Source organism: Phyllobates terribilis, unplaced genomic scaffold, assembly GCF_046119375.1.
Source record: "Phyllobates terribilis strain yellow unplaced genomic scaffold, ASM4611937v1 Scaffold_2__4_contigs__length_985480577, whole genome shotgun sequence".
In the NCBI taxonomy this organism is placed as follows: Eukaryota; Metazoa; Chordata; class Amphibia; order Anura; family Dendrobatidae; genus Phyllobates; species Phyllobates terribilis.
Window position 1 is genome coordinate 558,893,656 of NW_027362762.1, and position 16,920 is coordinate 558,910,575.

Below are 16,920 nucleotides of genomic sequence, written 5' to 3' on the forward strand. Positions count from 1 at the left end.
TATGTGTGAGGGTACCCCAGGAGAGTTCCAAATGTGCGTGGGTAGAATATATATCCCACGGGGGTAAAATTGAAAAAAGTTGAAAAAAATGTTTTTTTGGACTTAGTCATTTTTCCAGCGTTTATCAGACTTTCACATAGGGGAAATGTCAGTGAGCATTCCGATTTCAGTTCCAGAGCGATTCGCCCAATGAGTATTTGATATTTAGTCGTTTTCAGCCAATTTTCTGGATTTTTGAAAATTTTAATTTTTGTGAAAATATCCACTAAATGAGGGAATAATATGTGTGAGGGTACCCCAGGAGAGTTCCAAATGTGTGTGGTTAGAATATATATCCCACGGGGGTAAAATTGAAAAAAGTTGAAAAAAATTTTTTTTTGGACTTAGTCATTTTTCCGGCGTTTATCAGACTTTCAGATAGGGGAAATGTCAGTGAGCATTCCGATTTCAGTTCCAGAGCGATTCGCCGAATGAGTCCTTGATATTTAGTCGTTTTCAGCCAATTTTCTGGATTTTTGAAAATTTCACTTTTTTGTGAAAATATCCACTAAATGAGGGATTAATATGTGTGAGGGTACCCCAGGAGAGTTCCAAATGTGCGTGGGAAGAATATATATCCCACGGGGGTAAAATTGAAAAAAGTTGAAAAAAATTTTTTGGGGATTTAGTCATTTTTCCGGCGTTTATCAGACTTTCAGATAGGGGAAATGTCAGTGAGCGTTCCGATTTCAGTTCCAGAGCGATTCGCCTAATGAGTCCTTGATATTTAGTTGTTTTCAGCCAATTTTCTGGATTTTTGAAAATTTCACTTTTTTGTGAAAATATCCACTAAATGAGGGAATAATATGTGTGAGGGTACCCCAGGAGAGTTCCAAATGTGTGTGGGAAGAATATATATCCCACAGGGGTAAAATTGAAAAAAGTTGAAAAAAAATTTTTTGGGACTTAGTCATTTTTCTGGCGTTTATCAGATTTTAAGATAGGGGAAATGTCAGTGAGCGTTCCGATTTCAGTTCCAGAGCGATTCGCCCAATGAGTCCTCGATATTTAGTCGTTTTCAGCCAATATTTTTGATTTTTGAAAATTTCACTTTTTTGTGAAAATATCCACTAAATGAGGGAATAATATGTGTGAGGGTTCCCCAGGAGATTTCCAAATGTGCGTGGGAAGAAGATATATCCCACGGGGGTAAAATTGAGAAAAGTTGAAAAATTTTTTTGGGGGGATTTAGTCATTTTTCCGGCGTTTATCAGACTTTCAGATAGGGGAAATGTCAGTGAGCGTTCCAATTTCAGTTCCAGAGCGATTCGCCCAATGAGTCCTTGATAATTAGTCGTTTTCAGCCAATTTTCTGGATTTTTGAAAATTTCACTTTTTTGTGAAAATATCCACTAAATGAGCGAATAATATGTGTGAGGGTACCCCAGGAGAGTTCCAAATGTTTGTGGGTAGAATATATATCCCACGGGGGTAAAATTGAAAAAAGTTGAAAAAAATGTTTTTTTGGACTTAGTCATTTTTCCAGCGTTTATCAGACTTTCACATAGGGGAAATGTCAGTGAGCATTCCGATTTCAGTTCCAGAGCGATTCGCCCAATGAGTATTTCATATTTAGTCGTTTTCAGCCAATTTTCTGGATTTTTGAAAATTTTAATTTTTGTGAAAATATCCACTAAATGAGGGAATAATATGTGTGAGGGTACCCCAGGAGAGTTCCAAATGTGTGTGGTTAGAATATATATCCCACGGGGGTAAAATTGAAAAAAGTTGAAAAAAATTTTTTTTTGGACTTAGTCATTTTTCCGGCGTTTATCAGACTTTCAGATAGGGGAAATGTCAGTGAGCATTCCGATTTCAGTTCCAGAGCGATTCGCCGAATGAGTCCTTGATATTTAGTCGTTTTCAGCCAATTTTCTGGATTTTTGAAAATTTCACTTTTTTGTGAAAATATCCACTAAATGAGGGATTAATATGTGTGAGGGTACCCCAGGAGAGTTTCAAATGTGCGTGGGTAGAATATATATCCCACGGGGGTAAAATTGAAAAAAGTTGAAAAAAATGTTTTTTTGGACTTAGTCATTTTTCGAGCGTTTATCAGACTTTCACATAGGGGAAATGTCAGTGAGCATTCCGATTTCAGTTCCAGAGCGATTCGCCCAATGAGTATTTGATATTTAGTCGTTTTCAGCCAATTTTCTGGATTTTTGAAAATTTTAATTTTTGTGAAAATATCCACTAAATGAGGGAATAATATGTGTGAGGGTACCCCAGGAGAGTTCCAAATGTGTGTGGTTAGAATATATATCCCACGGGGGTAAAATTGAAAAAAGTTGAAAAAAATTTTTTTTTGGACTTAGTCATTTTTCCGGCGTTTATCAGACTTTCAGATAGGGGAAATGTCAGTGAGCATTCCGATTTCAGTTCCAGAGCGATTCGCCGAATGAGTCCTTGATATTTAGTCGTTTTCAGCCAATTTTCTGGATTTTTGAAAATTTCACTTTTTTGTGAAAATATCCACTAAATGAGGGATTAATATGTGTGAGGGTACCCCAGGAGAGTTCCAAATGTGCGTGGGAAGAATATATATCCCACGGGGGTAAAATTGAAAAAAGTTGAAAAAATTTTTTTGGGGATTTAGTCATTTTTCCGGCGTTTATCAGACTTTCAGATAGGGGAAATGTCAGTGAGCGTTCCGATTTCAGTTCCAGAGCGATTCGCCTAATGAGTCCTTGATATTTAGTTGTTTTCAGCCAATTTTCTGGATTTTTGAAAATTTCACTTTTTTGTGAAAATATCCACTAAATGAGGGAATAATATGTGTGAGGGTTCCCCAGGAGATTTCCAAATGTGTGTGGGAAGAAGATATATCCCACGGGGGTAAAATTGAGAAAAGTTGAAAAATTTTTTTGGGGGGATTTAGTCATTTTTCCGGCGTTTATCAGACTTTCAGATAGGGGAAATGTCAGTGAGCGTTCCAATTTCAGTTCCAGAGCGATTCGCCCAATGAGTCCTTGATAATTAGTCGTTTTCAGCCAATTTTCTGGATTTTTGAAAATTTCACTTTTTTGTGAAAATATCCACTAAATGAGCGAATAATATGTGTGAGGGTACCCCAGGAGAGTTCCAAATGTGTGTGGGAAGAATATATATCCCACGGGGGTAAAATTGAAAAAAGTTGAAAAAAATTTTTTTTTGGACTTAGTCATTTTTCCGGTGTTTATCAGACTTTCAGATAGGGGAAATGTCAGTGAGCATTCCAATTTCAGTTCCAGAGCGATTCGCCCAATGAGTCCTTGATATTTAGTCGTTTTCAGCCAATTTTCTGGATTTTTGAAAATTTCACTTTTTTGTGAAAATATCCACTAAATGAGGGAATAATATGTGTGAGGGTACCCCAGGAGAGTTCCAAATGTTTGTGGGTAGAATATATATCCCACGGGGGTAAAATTGAAAAAAGTTGAAAAAAATGTTTTTTTGGACTTAGTCATTTTTCCAGCGTTTATCAGACTTTCACATAGGGGAAATGTCAGTGAGCATTCCGATTTCAGTTCCAGAGCGATTCGCCCAATGAGTATTTCATATTTAGTCGTTTTCAGCCAATTTTCTGGATTTTTGAAAATTTTAATTTTTGTGAAAATATCCACTAAATGAGGGAATAATATGTGTGAGGGTACCCCAGGAGAGTTCCAAATGTGTGTGGTTAGAATATATATCCCACGGGGGTAAAATTGAAAAAAGTTGAAAAAAATTTTTTTTTGGACTTAGTCATTTTTCCGGCGTTTATCAGACTTTCAGATAGGGGAAATGTCAGTGAGCATTCCGATTTCAGTTCCAGAGCGATTCGCCGAATGAGTCCTTGATATTTAGTCGTTTTCAGCCAATTTTCTGGATTTTTGAAAATTTCACTTTTTTGTGAAAATATCCACTAAATGAGGGATTAATATGTGTGAGGGTACCCCAGGAGAGTTCCAAATGTGCGTGGGTAGAATATATATCCCACGGGGGTAAAATTGAAAAAAGTTGGAAAAAATGTTTTTTTGGACTTAGTCATTTTTCCAGCGTTTATCAGACTTTCACATAGGGGAAATGTCAGTGAGCATTCCGATTTCAGTTCCAGAGCGATTCGCCCAATGAGTATTTGATATTTAGTCGTTTTCAGCCAATTTTCTGGATTTTTGAAAATTTTAATTTTTCTGAAAATATCCACTAAATGAGGGAATAATATGTGTGAGGGTACCCCAGGAGAGTTCCAAATGTGTGTGGTTAGAATATATATCCCACGGGGGTAAAATTGAAAAAAGTTGAAAAAATTTTTTTGGGGATTTAGTCATTTTTCCGGCGTTTATCAGACTTTCAGATAGGGGAAATGTCAGTGAGCGTTCCGATTTCAGTTCCAGAGCGATTCGCCTAATGAGTCCTTGATATTTAGTTGTTTTCAGCCAATTTTCTGGATTTTTGAAAATTTCACTTTTTTGTGAAAATATCCACTAAATGAGGGAATAATATGTGTGAGGGTACCCCAGGAGAGTTCCAAATGTGTGTGGGAAGAATATATATCCCACAGGGGTAAAATTGAAAAAAGTTGAAAAAAAATTTTTTGGGACTTAGTCATTTTTCTGGCGTTTATCAGATTTTAAGATAGGGGAAATGTCAGTGAGCGTTCCGATTTCAGTTCCAGAGCGATTCGCCCAATGAGTCCTCGATATTTAGTCGTTTTCAGCTAATATTTTTGATTTTTGAAAATTTCACTTTTTTGTGAAAATATCCACTAAATGAGGGAATAATATGTGTGAGGGTTCCCCAGGAGATTTCCAAATGTGCGTGGGAAGAAGATATATCCCACGGGGGTAAAATTGAGAAAAGTTGAAAAATTTTTTGGGGGGGATTTAGTCATTTTTCCGGCGTTTATCAGACTTTCAGATAGGGGAAATGTCAGTGAGCGTTCCAATTTCAGTTCCAGAGCGATTCGCCCAATGAGTCCTTGATAATTAGTCATTTTCAGCCAATTTTCTGGATTTTTGAAAATTTCCCTTTTTTGTGAAAATATCCACTAAATGAGGGAATAATATGTGTGAGGGTACCCCAGGAGAGTTCCAAATGTGTGTGGGTAGAATATATATCCCACGGGGGTAAAATTGAAAAAAGTTGAAAAAAATTTTTTTTGGACTTAGTCATTTTTCCGGCGTTTATCAGACTTTCAGATAGGGGAAATGTCAGTGAGCATTCCGATTTCAGTTCCAGAGCGATTCGCCCAATGAGTCCTTGATATTTAGTCGTTTTCAGCCAATTTTCTGGATTTTTGAAAATTTCACTTTTTTGTAAAAATATCCACTAAATGAGCGAATAATATGTGTTAGGGTACCCCAGGAGAGTTCCAAATGTGTGTGGGAAGAATATATATCCCACAGGGGTAAAATTGAAAAAAGTTGAAAAAAAATTTTTTGGGACTTAGTCATTTTTCTGGCGTTTATCAAATTTTAAGATAGGGGAAATGTCAGTGAGCGTTCCGATTTCAGTTCCAGAGCGATTCGCCCAATGAGTCTTTGATATTTAGTCGTTTTCAGCCAATTTTCTGGATTTTTGAAAATTTTAATTTTTGTGAAAATATCCACTAAATGAGGGAATAATATGTGTGAGGGTTCCCCAGGAGATTTCCAAATGTGCGTGGGAAGAAGATATATCCCACGGGGGTAAAATTGAGAAAAGTTGAAAAATTTTTTTGGGGGGATTTAGTCATTTTTCCGGCGTTTATCAGACTTTCAGATAGGGGAAATGTCAGTGAGCGTTCCAATTTCAGTTCCAGAGCGATTCGCCCAATGAGTCCTTGATAATTAGTCGTTTTCAGCCAATTTTCTGGATTTTTGAAAATTTCACTTTTTTGTGAAAATATCCACTAAATGAGCGAATAATATGTGTGAGGGTACCCCAGGAGAGTTCCAAATGTGTGTGGGAAGAATATATATCCCACGGGGGTAAAATTGAAAAAAGTTGAAAAAAATTTTTTTTTGGACTTAGTCATTTTTCCGGTGTTTATCAGACTTTCAGATAGGGGAAATGTCAGTGAGCATTCCAATTTCAGTTCCAGAGCGATTCGCCCAATGAGTCCTTGATATTTAGTCGTTTTCAGCCAATTTTCTGGATTTTTGAAAATTTCACTTTTTTGTGAAAATATCCACTAAATGAGGGAATAATATGTGTGAGGGTACCCCAGGAGAGTTCCAAATGTTTGTGGGTAGAATATATATCCCACGGGGGTAAAATTGAAAAAAGTTGAAAAAAATGTTTTTTTGGACTTAGTCATTTTTCCAGCGTTTATCAGACTTTCACATAGGGGAAATGTCAGTGAGCATTCCGATTTCAGTTCCAGAGCGATTCGCCCAATGAGTATTTCATATTTAGTCGTTTTCAGCCAATTTTCTGGATTTTTGAAAATTTTAATTTTGGTGAAAATATCCACTAAATGAGGGAATAATATGTGTGAGGGTACCCCAGGAGAGTTCCAAATGTGTGTGGTTAGAATATATATCCCACGGGGGTAAAATTGAAAAAAGTTGAAAAAAATTTTTTTTTGGACTTAGACATTTTTCCGGCGTTTATCAGACTTTCAGATAGGGGAAATGTCAGTGAGCATTCCGATTTCAGTTCCAGAGCGATTCGCCGAATGAGTCCTTGATATTTAGTCGTTTTCAGCCAATTTTCTGGATTTTTGAAAATTTCACTTTTTTGTGAAAATATCCACTAAATGAGGGATTAATATGTGTGAGGGTACCCCAGGAGAGTTCCAAATGTGCGTGGGTAGAATATATATCCCACGGGGGTAAAATTGAAAAAAGTTGAAAAAAATGTTTTTTTGGACTTAGTCATTTTTCCAGCGTTTATCAGACTTTCACATAGGGGAAATGTCAGTGAGCATTCCGATTTCAGTTCCAGAGCGATTCGCCCAATGAGTATTTGATATTTAGTCGTTTTCAGCCAATTTTCTGGATTTTTGAAAATTTTAATTTTTGTGAAAATATCCACTAAATGAGGGAATAATATGTGTGAGGGTTCCCCAGGAGATTTCCAAATGTGCGTGGGAAGAAGATATATCCCACGGGGGTAAAATTGAGAAAAGTTGAAAAATTTTTTGGGGGAGATTTAGTCATTTTTCCGGCGTTTATCAGACTTTCAGATAGGGGAAATGTCAGTGAGCGTTCCAATTTCAGTTCCAGAGCGATTCGCCCAATGAGTCCTTGATAATTAGTCATTTTCAGCCAATTTTCTGGATTTTTTAAAATTTCCCTTTTTTGTGAAAATATCCACTAAATGAGGGAATAATATGTGTGAGGGTACCCCAGGAGAGTTCCAAATGTGTGTGGGTAGAATATATATCCCACGGGGGTAAAATTGAAAAAAGTTGAAAAAATTTTTTTGGGGGATTTAGTCATTTTTCCGGCGTTTATCAGACTTTCAGATAGACAAATGTCAGTGAGCGTTCTGATTTCAGTTCCAGAGCGATTCGCCCAATGAGTCCTTGTTATTTAGTTGTTTTCAGCCAATTTTCTGGCTTTTTGAAAATTTTACTTTTTTGTGAAAATATCCACTAAATGAGGGAATAATATGTGTGAGGGTACCCCAGGAGAGTTCCAAATGTGTGTGGATATAATATATATCCCACGGGGGTAAAATTGAAAAAAGTTTAAAAAAAATTTTTTTTGGATTTAGTCATTTTTCCGACGTTTATCAGACTTTCAGATAGGCAAATGTCAGTGAGCGTTCCGATTTCAGTTCCAGAGCGATTCGCCCAATGAGTCCTTGATATTTAGTCGTTTTCAGCCAATTTTCTGGATTTTTGAAAATTTCACTTTTTTGTGAAAATATCCACTAATTGAGGGAATTATATGTGTGAGGGTACCCCAGAAGAGTTCCAAATGTGTGTGGGTAGAATATATATCCCACGGGAGTAAAATTGAAAAAAATTTAAAAATTTCTTTTTTTGGACTTAGTCATTTTTCCGGCGTTTATCAGACTTTCAGATAAGCGAAATGTCAGTGAGCGTTCCGATTTCAGTTCCAGAGCGATTCGCCCAATGAGTCCTTGATATTCGTTTTCAGCCAATTTTCTGGATTTTTGAAAATTTCACTTTTTTGTGAAAATATCCACTAATTGAGGGAATTATATGTGTGAGGGTACCCCGGGAGACTTCCAAATGTGTGTGGGTAGAATATATATCTCACGAGGGTAAAATTGAAAAAAGTTTTAAAAAAATTTTTTTGGGACTTAGTCATTTTTCCAGAGTTTATCAGACTTTCAGATAGGGCAAATGTCAGTGAGCGTTCCGATTTCAGTTCCAGAGCGATTCGCCCAATGAGTCCTTGATATTTAGTCGTTTTCAGCCAATTATCTTGATTTTTGAAAATTTCACTTTTTTGTGAAAATATCCACTAAATGAGGAAATAATATGTGTGAGGGTACCCCAGGAGAGATCCAAATGTGTGTGTGTAGAATATATATCCCACGGGGGTAAAATTGAAAAAAGTTTAAAAACATTTTTTTTTGGACTTAGTCATTTTTCCGGTGTTTAGCAGACTTTCAGATAGGCAAATGTCAGTGATCGTTCCGATTTCAGTTCCAGAGCGATTCGCCCAATGAGTCCTTGATATTTAGTCATTTTCAGCCAATTTTCTGGCTTTTTGAAAATTTCACTTTTTTGTGAAAATATCCACTAAATGAGGGAATAATATGTGTGAGGGTACCCCAGGAGAGATCCAAATGTGTGTGGGTAGAATATATATCCCACGTGGGTAAAATTGAAAAAAGTTTTAAAAAATTTTTTTTGGACTTAGTAATTTTTCCGGCGTTTATCAGACTTTCAGAGAGGGCAGATGTCAGTGAGCGTCCCGATTTCAGTTCCAGAGCGATTCGCCCAATGAGTCCTTGATATTTAGTCGTTTTCAGCCAATTTTCTTGATTTTTGAAAATTTCACTTTTTTGTGAAAATATCCACTAAATGAGGGAATAATATGTGTGAGGGTACCCCAGGAGAGTTCCAAATGTGTGTGGGTAGAATATATATCCCACGGGGGTAAAATTGAAAAAAATTGAAAAATTTTTTTTTTGGACTTAGTCATTTTTCCGGCGTTTATCAGACTTTCAGATAGGGGAAATGTCAATGAGCGTTCCGATTTCAGTTCCAGAGCGATTCGCCCAACGAGTCCTTGATATTTAGTCATTTTCAGCCAATTCCGTGGATTTTTGAAAATTTCACTTTTTTGTGAAAATATCCACTAAATGAGGGAATAATATGTGTGAGGGTACCCCAGGAGATTTCCAAATGTGTGTGGGTAGAATATATATCCCACGGGGGTAAAATTGAAAAAAATTGAAACATTTTTTTTTTTGGACTTAGTCATTTTTCCGGCGTTTATCAGACTTTCAGATAGGGGAAATGTCAGTGAGCGTTCCGATTTCAGTTCCAGAGCGATTCGCCCAAAGAGTCCTTGATATTTAGTCATTTTCAGCCAATTTTCTGGATTTTTGAAAATTTCACTTTTTTGTGAAAATATCCACTAAATGAGGGAATAATATGTGTGAGGGTACCCCAGGAGAGTTCCAAATGTGTGTGGGTAGAATATATATCCCACGGGGGTAAAATTGAAAAAAATTGAAAAATTTTTTTTTTGGACTTAGTCATTTTTCCGCCGTTTATCAGACTTTCAGATAGGGGAAATGTCAATGAGCATTCCGATTTCAGTTCCAGAGCGATTCGCCCAACGAGTCCTTGATATTTAGTCATTTTCAGCCAATTCCGTGGATTTTTGAAAATTTCACTTTTTTGTGAAAATATCCACTAAATGAGGGAATAATATGTGTGAGGGTACCCCAGGAGATTTCCAAATGTGTGTGGGTAGAATATATATCCCACGGGGGTAAAATTGAAAAAAATTGAAACATTTTTTTTTTTGGACTTAGTCATTTTTCCGGCGTTTATCAGACTTTCAGATAGGGGAAATGTCAGTGAGCGTTCCGATTTCAGTTCCAGAGCGATTCGCCCAAAGAGTCCTTGATATTTAGTCATTTTCAGCCAATTTTCTGGATTTTTGAAAATTTCACTTTTTTGTGAAAATATCCACTAAATGAGGGAATAATATGTGTGAGGGTACCCCAGGAGAGTTCCAAATGTGTGTGGGTAGAATATATATCCCACGGGGGTAAAATTGAAAAAAGTTGAAAAATTTTTTTTTTTGGACTTATTCATTTTTCCGCCGTTTATCAGACTTTCAGATAGGGGAAATGTCAGTGAGTGTTCCGATTTCAGTTCCAGAGCGATTCGCCCATTGAGTCCTTGATATTTAGTCGTTTTCAGCCAATTTTCTGGATTTTTGAAAATTTCTCTTTTTTGTGAAAATAACCACTAAATGAGGGAATAATATGTGTGAGGGTACCCCAGGAGAGTTCCAAATGTGTGTGGGTAGAATATATATCCCACGGGGGTAAAATTGAAAAAAATTGAAAAATTTTTTTTTTTGGACTTAGTCATTTTTCCGGCGTTTATCAGACTTTCAGATAGGGGAAATGTCAGTGAGCGTTCCGATTTTAGTTCCAGAGCGATTCGCCCAATGAGTCCTTGATATTTAGTCATTTTCAGCCAATTTTCTGGATTTTTGAAAATTTCACTTTTTTGTGAAAATATCCACTAAATGAGGGAATAATATGTGTGAGGGTACCCCAGGAGATTTCCAAATGTGTGTGGGTAGAATATATATCCCACGGGGGTAAAATTGAAAAAAGTTGAAAAAATTTTTTCTTTGGACTTATTCATTTTTCCGGCGTTTATCAGACTTTCAGATAGGGGAAATGTCAGTGAGTGTTCCGATTTCAGTTCCAGAGCGATTCGCCAAATGAGTCCTTGATATTTAGTTATTTTCAGCCAATTTTCTGGATTTTTGAAAATTTCACTTTTTTGTGAAAATATGCACTAAATGAGGGAATAATATGTGTGAGGGTACCCCAGGAGAGTTCCAAATGTGTGTGGGTAGAATATATATACCACAGGGGTAAAATTGAAAAAAGTTTAATAACATTTTTTTTTGGACTTAGTCATTTTTCCGGCATTTATCAGACTTTCAGAGAGGACAAATGTCAGTGAGCGTTCCGATTTCAGTTCCAGAGCGATTCGCCGAATGAGTACTTGATATTTAGTCGTTTTCAGCCAATGTTCTTGATTTTTGAAAATTTCACTTTTTTTGTGAAAATATCCACTAAATGAGGGAATAATATGTGTGAGGGTACCCCAGGAGATTTCCAAATGTGTGTGGGTAGAATATATATCCCACGGGGGTAAAATTGAAAAAAATTGAAACATTTTTTTTTTTGGACTTAGTCATTTTTCCGGCGTTTATCAGACTTTCAGATAGGGGAAATGTCAGTGAGCGTTCCGATTTCAGTTCCAGAGCGATTCGCCCAAAGAGTCCTTGATATTTAGTCATTTTCAGCCAATTTTCTGGATTTTTGAAAATTTCACTTTTTTGTGAAAATATCCACTAAATGAGGGAATAATATGTGTGAGGGTACCCCAGGAGAGTTCCAAATGTGTGTGGGTAGAATATATATCCCACGGGGGTAAAATTGAAAAAAGTTTAAAAAAATTTTTTTTTTGACTCAGTCATTTTTCCAACGTTTGTCAGACTTTCAGATAGGGGAAATGTCAGTGAGCATTCCAATTTCAGTTCCAGAGCGATTTGCCCAATGATTCCTTGATATTTAGTCGTTTTCAGCCAATATTTTGGATTTTTAAAAATTTAACTTTTTTGTGAAAATATCCACTAAATGAGGGAATAATATGTGTGAGGGTACCCCAGGAGAGTTCCAAATGTGTGTGGGTAGAATATATATCCCACGGGAGTAAAATTGAAAAAAATTGAAAAATTTCTTTTTTTGGACATAGTCATTCTTCCGTCATTTTTCAGACTTTCAGATAGGGGAAATATCAGTGAGCATTCCGATTTCAGGTCCAAAACGATTCGCCCATTGAATCCTTGATATTTAGTCATTTTCAGCCAATTTTCTGGATTTTTGGAAATTTCACTTTTTTGTGAAAATATCCACTAAATGAGGGAATAATATGTGTGAGGGTACCCCAGGAGAGTTCCAAATGTGTGTGGGTAGAATATATATCCTACGGGGGTAAAATTGAAAAAAGTTGAAAAAAAAATTTTTTTTGACTCAGTCATTTTTCCAACGTTTATCAGACTTTCAGATAGGGGAAATGTCAGTGAGCATTCCAATTTCAGTTCCAGAGTGATTCGCCCAATGAGTCCTTGATATTCGTTTTCAGCCAATTTTCTAGATTTTTGAAAATGTCACTTTTTGGTGAAAATATCCACTAAATGAGGGAATAATATGTGTGAGGGTACCCCAGGAGAGTTCGAAATGTGTGTGGGTAGAATATATATCCCACGGGGGTAAAATTGAAAAAAGTTGAAAAAAATTTTTTTTGACTGTCATTTTTCCAACGTTTGGCAGACTTTCAGATAGGGGAAATGTCAGTGAGCATTCCGATTTCAGTTCCAGAGCGATTTGCCCAATGAGTCCTTGATATTTAGTTGTTTTCAGTCAATATTTTGGATTTTTGAAAATTTCACTTTTTTGTGAAAATATCCAGTAAATGAGGGAATAATATGTGTGAGAGTACCCCAGGAGAGTTCCAAATGTGTGTGGGTAGAATATATATCCCACGGGGGTAAAATTGAAAAAAGTTGAAAAAAAATTTTTTTTTGGACAGTCATTTTTCTGACATTTATCAGACTTTCAGATAGGTCAAATGTCAGTGAGCGTTCCGATTTCAGTTCCAGAGCGATTCGCCCAATGAGACCTTGATATTTAGTCGTTTTCAGCCAATTTTCTGGATTTTTGAAAATTTCACTTTTTTGTGAAAATATCCACTAAATGAGTGAATAATATATGTGAGAGTACCCCAGGAGAGTTGTAAATGTGTGTGGGTAGAATATACATCCCACGGGGGTAAAATTGAAAAAAGTTAAAAAAAAATTTTTGTTGGACTTATTCATTTTTACGACGTTTATCAGACTTTCAGATAGGGGAAATATCAGTGAGCATTCCGATTTCAGTTCCAAAACGATTCGCCCATTGAATCTTTGATATTTAGTCATTTTCAGCCAATTTTCTGGATTTTTGAAAATCTCACTTTTTTGTGAAAATATCCACTAAATGAGGGAATAATATGTGTGAGGGTACCCCAGGAGAGTTCCAAATGTGTGTGGGTAGAATATATATCCTACGGGGGTAAAATTGAAAAAAGTTAAAAAAAAAATATTTTTGGACTTATTCATTTTTACGACGTTTATCAGACTTTCAGAAAGGGGAAATAACAGTGAGCGTTCCGATTTCAGTTCCAGAGCGATTCGCCCAATGAGTCCTTGATAATTAGTAGTTTTCAGCCAATTTTCTGGATTTTTGAAAATTTCACTTTTTTGTGAAAATATCCACTAAATGAGGGAATAATATGTGTGAGGGCACCCCAGGAGAGTTCCAAATGTGTGTGGGTAGAACATATATCCCACGGGGGTAAAATTGAAAAAAGTTGAAAAAAATTTTTTTTTTGACTCAGTCATTTTTCCAACGTTTATCAGACTTTCAGATAGGGGAAATGTCAGTGAGCATTCCGATTTCAGTTCCAGAGCCATTCACCCAATGAGTCCTTGATATTTAGTCGTTTTCAGCCAATTTTCTGGATTTTTGAAAATTTCACTTTTTTGTGAAAATATCCACTAATTGAGGGAATTATATGTGTGAGGGTACCCCAGAAGACTTCCAAATGTGTGTGGGTAGAATATATATCCCACGGGAGTAAAATTGAAAAAAATTTAAAAATTTCTTTTTTTGGACTTAGTCATTTTTCCGGCGTTTATCAGACTTTCAGATAAGCGAAATGTCAGTGAGCGTTCCGATTTCAGTTCCAGAGCGATTCGCCCAATGAGTCCTTGATATTCGTTTTCAGCCAATTTTCTGGATTTTTGAAAATTTCACTTTTTTGTGAAAATATCCACTAATTGAGGGAATTATATGTGTGAGGGTACCCCGGGAGACTTCCAAATGTGTTTGGGTAGAATATATATCTCACGAGGGTAAAATTGAAAAAAGTTTTAAAAAAATTTTTTTGGGACTTAGTCATTTTTCCAGAGTTTATCAGACTTTCAGATAGGGCAAATGTCAGTGAGCGTTCCGATTTCAGTTCCAGAGCGATTCGCCCAATGAGTCCTTGATATTTAGTCGTTTTCAGCCAATTATCTTGATTTTTGAAAATTTCACTTTTTTGTGAAAATATCCACTAAATGAGGAAATAATATGTGTGAGGGTACCCCAGGAGAGATCCAAATGTGTGTGTGTAGAATATATATCCCACGGGGGTAAAATTGAAAAAAGTTTAAAAACATTTTTTTTTGGACTTAGTCATTTTTCCGGTGTTTCGCAGACTTTCAGATAGGCAAATGTCAGTGATCGTTCCGATTTCAGTTCCAGAGCGATTCGCCCAATGAGTCCTTGATATTTAGTCATTTTCAGCCAATTTTCTGGCTTTTTGAAAATTTCACTTTTTTGTGAAAATATCCACTAAATGAGGGAATAATATGTGTGAGGGTACCCCAGGAGAGATCCAAATGTGTGTGGGTAGAATATATATCCCACGGGGGTAAAATTGAAAAAAGTTGAAAAAAAATTTTTTTTGGACTTATTCATTTTTCCGGCGTTTATCAGACTTTCAGATAGGGGAAATGTCAGTGAGCATTCCGATTTCAGTTCCAGAGCGATTCGCCAAATGAGTCCTTGATATTTAGTTATTTTCAGCCAATTTTCTGGATTTTTGAAAATTTCACTTTTTTGTGAAAATATGCACTAAATGAGGGAATAATATGTGTGAGGGTACCCCAGGAGAGTTCCAAATGTGTGTGGGTAGAATATATATACCACAGGGGTAAAATTTAAAAAAGTTTAATAAAATTTTTTTTTGGACTTAGTCATTTTTCCGGCATTTATCAGACTTTCAGAGAGGACAAATGTCAGTGAGCGTTCCGATTTCAGTTCCAGAGCGATTCACCGAATGAGTACTTGATATTTAGTCGTTTTCAGCCAATGTTCTTGATTTTTGAAAATTTCACTTTTTTTGTGAAAATATCCACTAAATGAGGGAATAATATGTGTGAGGGTACCCCAGGAGATTTCCAAATGTGTGTGGGTAGAATATATATCCCACGGGGGTAAAATTGAAAAAAATTGAAACATTTTTTTTTTTGGACTTAGTCATTTTTCCGGCGTTTATCAGACTTTCAGATAGGGGAAATGTCAGTGAGCGTTCTGATTTCAGTTCCAGAGCGATTCGCCCAAAGAGTCCTTGATATTTAGTCATTTTCAGCCAATTTTCTGGATTTTTGAAAATTTCACTTTTTTGTGAAAATATCCACTAAATGAGGGAATAATATGTGTGAGGGTACCCCAGGAGAGTTCCAAATGTGTGTGGGTAGAATATATATCCCACGGGGGTAAAATTGAAAAAAGTTGAAAAATTTTTTTTTTTGGACTTATTCATTTTTCCGCCGTTTATCAGACTTTCAGATAGGGGAAATGTCAGTGAGTGTTCCGATTTCAGTTCCAGAGCGATTCGCCCATTGAGTCCTTGATATTTAGTCGTTTTCAGCCAATTTTCTGGATTTTTGAAAATTTCCCTTTTTTGTGAAAATAACCACTAAATGAGGGAATAATATGTGTGAGGGTACCCCAGGAGAGTTCCAAATGTGTGTGGGTAGAATATATATCCCACGGGGGTAAAATTGAAAAAAATTGAAAAATTTTTTTTTTTGGACTTAGTCATTTTTCCGGCGTTTATCAGACTTTCAGATAGGGGAAATGTCAGTGAGCATTCCGATTTTAGTTCCAGAGCGATTCGCCCAACGAGTCCTTGATATTTAGTCATTTTCAGCCAATTTTCTGGATTTTTGAAAATTTCACTTTTTTGTGAAAATATCCACTAAATGAGGGAATAATATGTGTGAGGGTACCCCAGGAGATTTCCAAATGTGTGTGGGTAGAATATATATCCCACTGGGGTAAAATTGAAAAAAGTTGAAAAAATTTTTTCTTTGGACTTATTCATTTTTCCGGCGTTTATCAGACTTTCAGATAGGGGAAATGTCAGTGAGCATTGCGATTTCAGTTCCAGAGCGATTCGCCGAATGAGTCCTTGATATTTAGTCGTTTTCAGCCAATTTTCTGGATTTTTGAAAATTTCACTTTTTTGTGAAAATATCCACTAAATGAGGGAATAATATGTGTGAGGGTACCCCAGGAGATTTCCAAATGTGTGTGGGTAGAATATATATCCCACGGGGGTAAAATTGAAAAAAATTGAAAAATTTTTTTTTTTGAACTCAGTCATTTTTCTGGCGTTTATCAGACTTTCAGATAGGGGAAATGTCAGTGAGCGTTCCGATTTCAGTTCCAGAGCGATTCGCCCAACGAGTCCTTGATATTTAGTCATTTTCAGCCAATTTTCTGGATTTTTGAAAATTTCACTTTTTTGTGAAAATATCCACTAAATGAGGGAATAATATGTGTGAGGGTACCCCAGGAGAGTTCCAAATGTGTGTGGGTAGAATATATATCCCACGGGGTAAAATTGAAAAAAGTTGAAAAATTTTTTTTTTTGGACTTATTCATTTTTCCGGCGTTTATCAGACTTTCAGATAGTGGAAATGTCAGTGAGCATTCCGATTTCAGTTCCAGAGCGATTCGCCGAATGAGTCATTGATATTTAGTTATTTTCAGCCAATTTTCTGGATTTTTGAAAATTTCACTTTTTTGTGAAAATATCCACTAAATGAGGGAATAATATGTGTGAGGGTACTCCAGGAGAGTTCCAAATGTGTG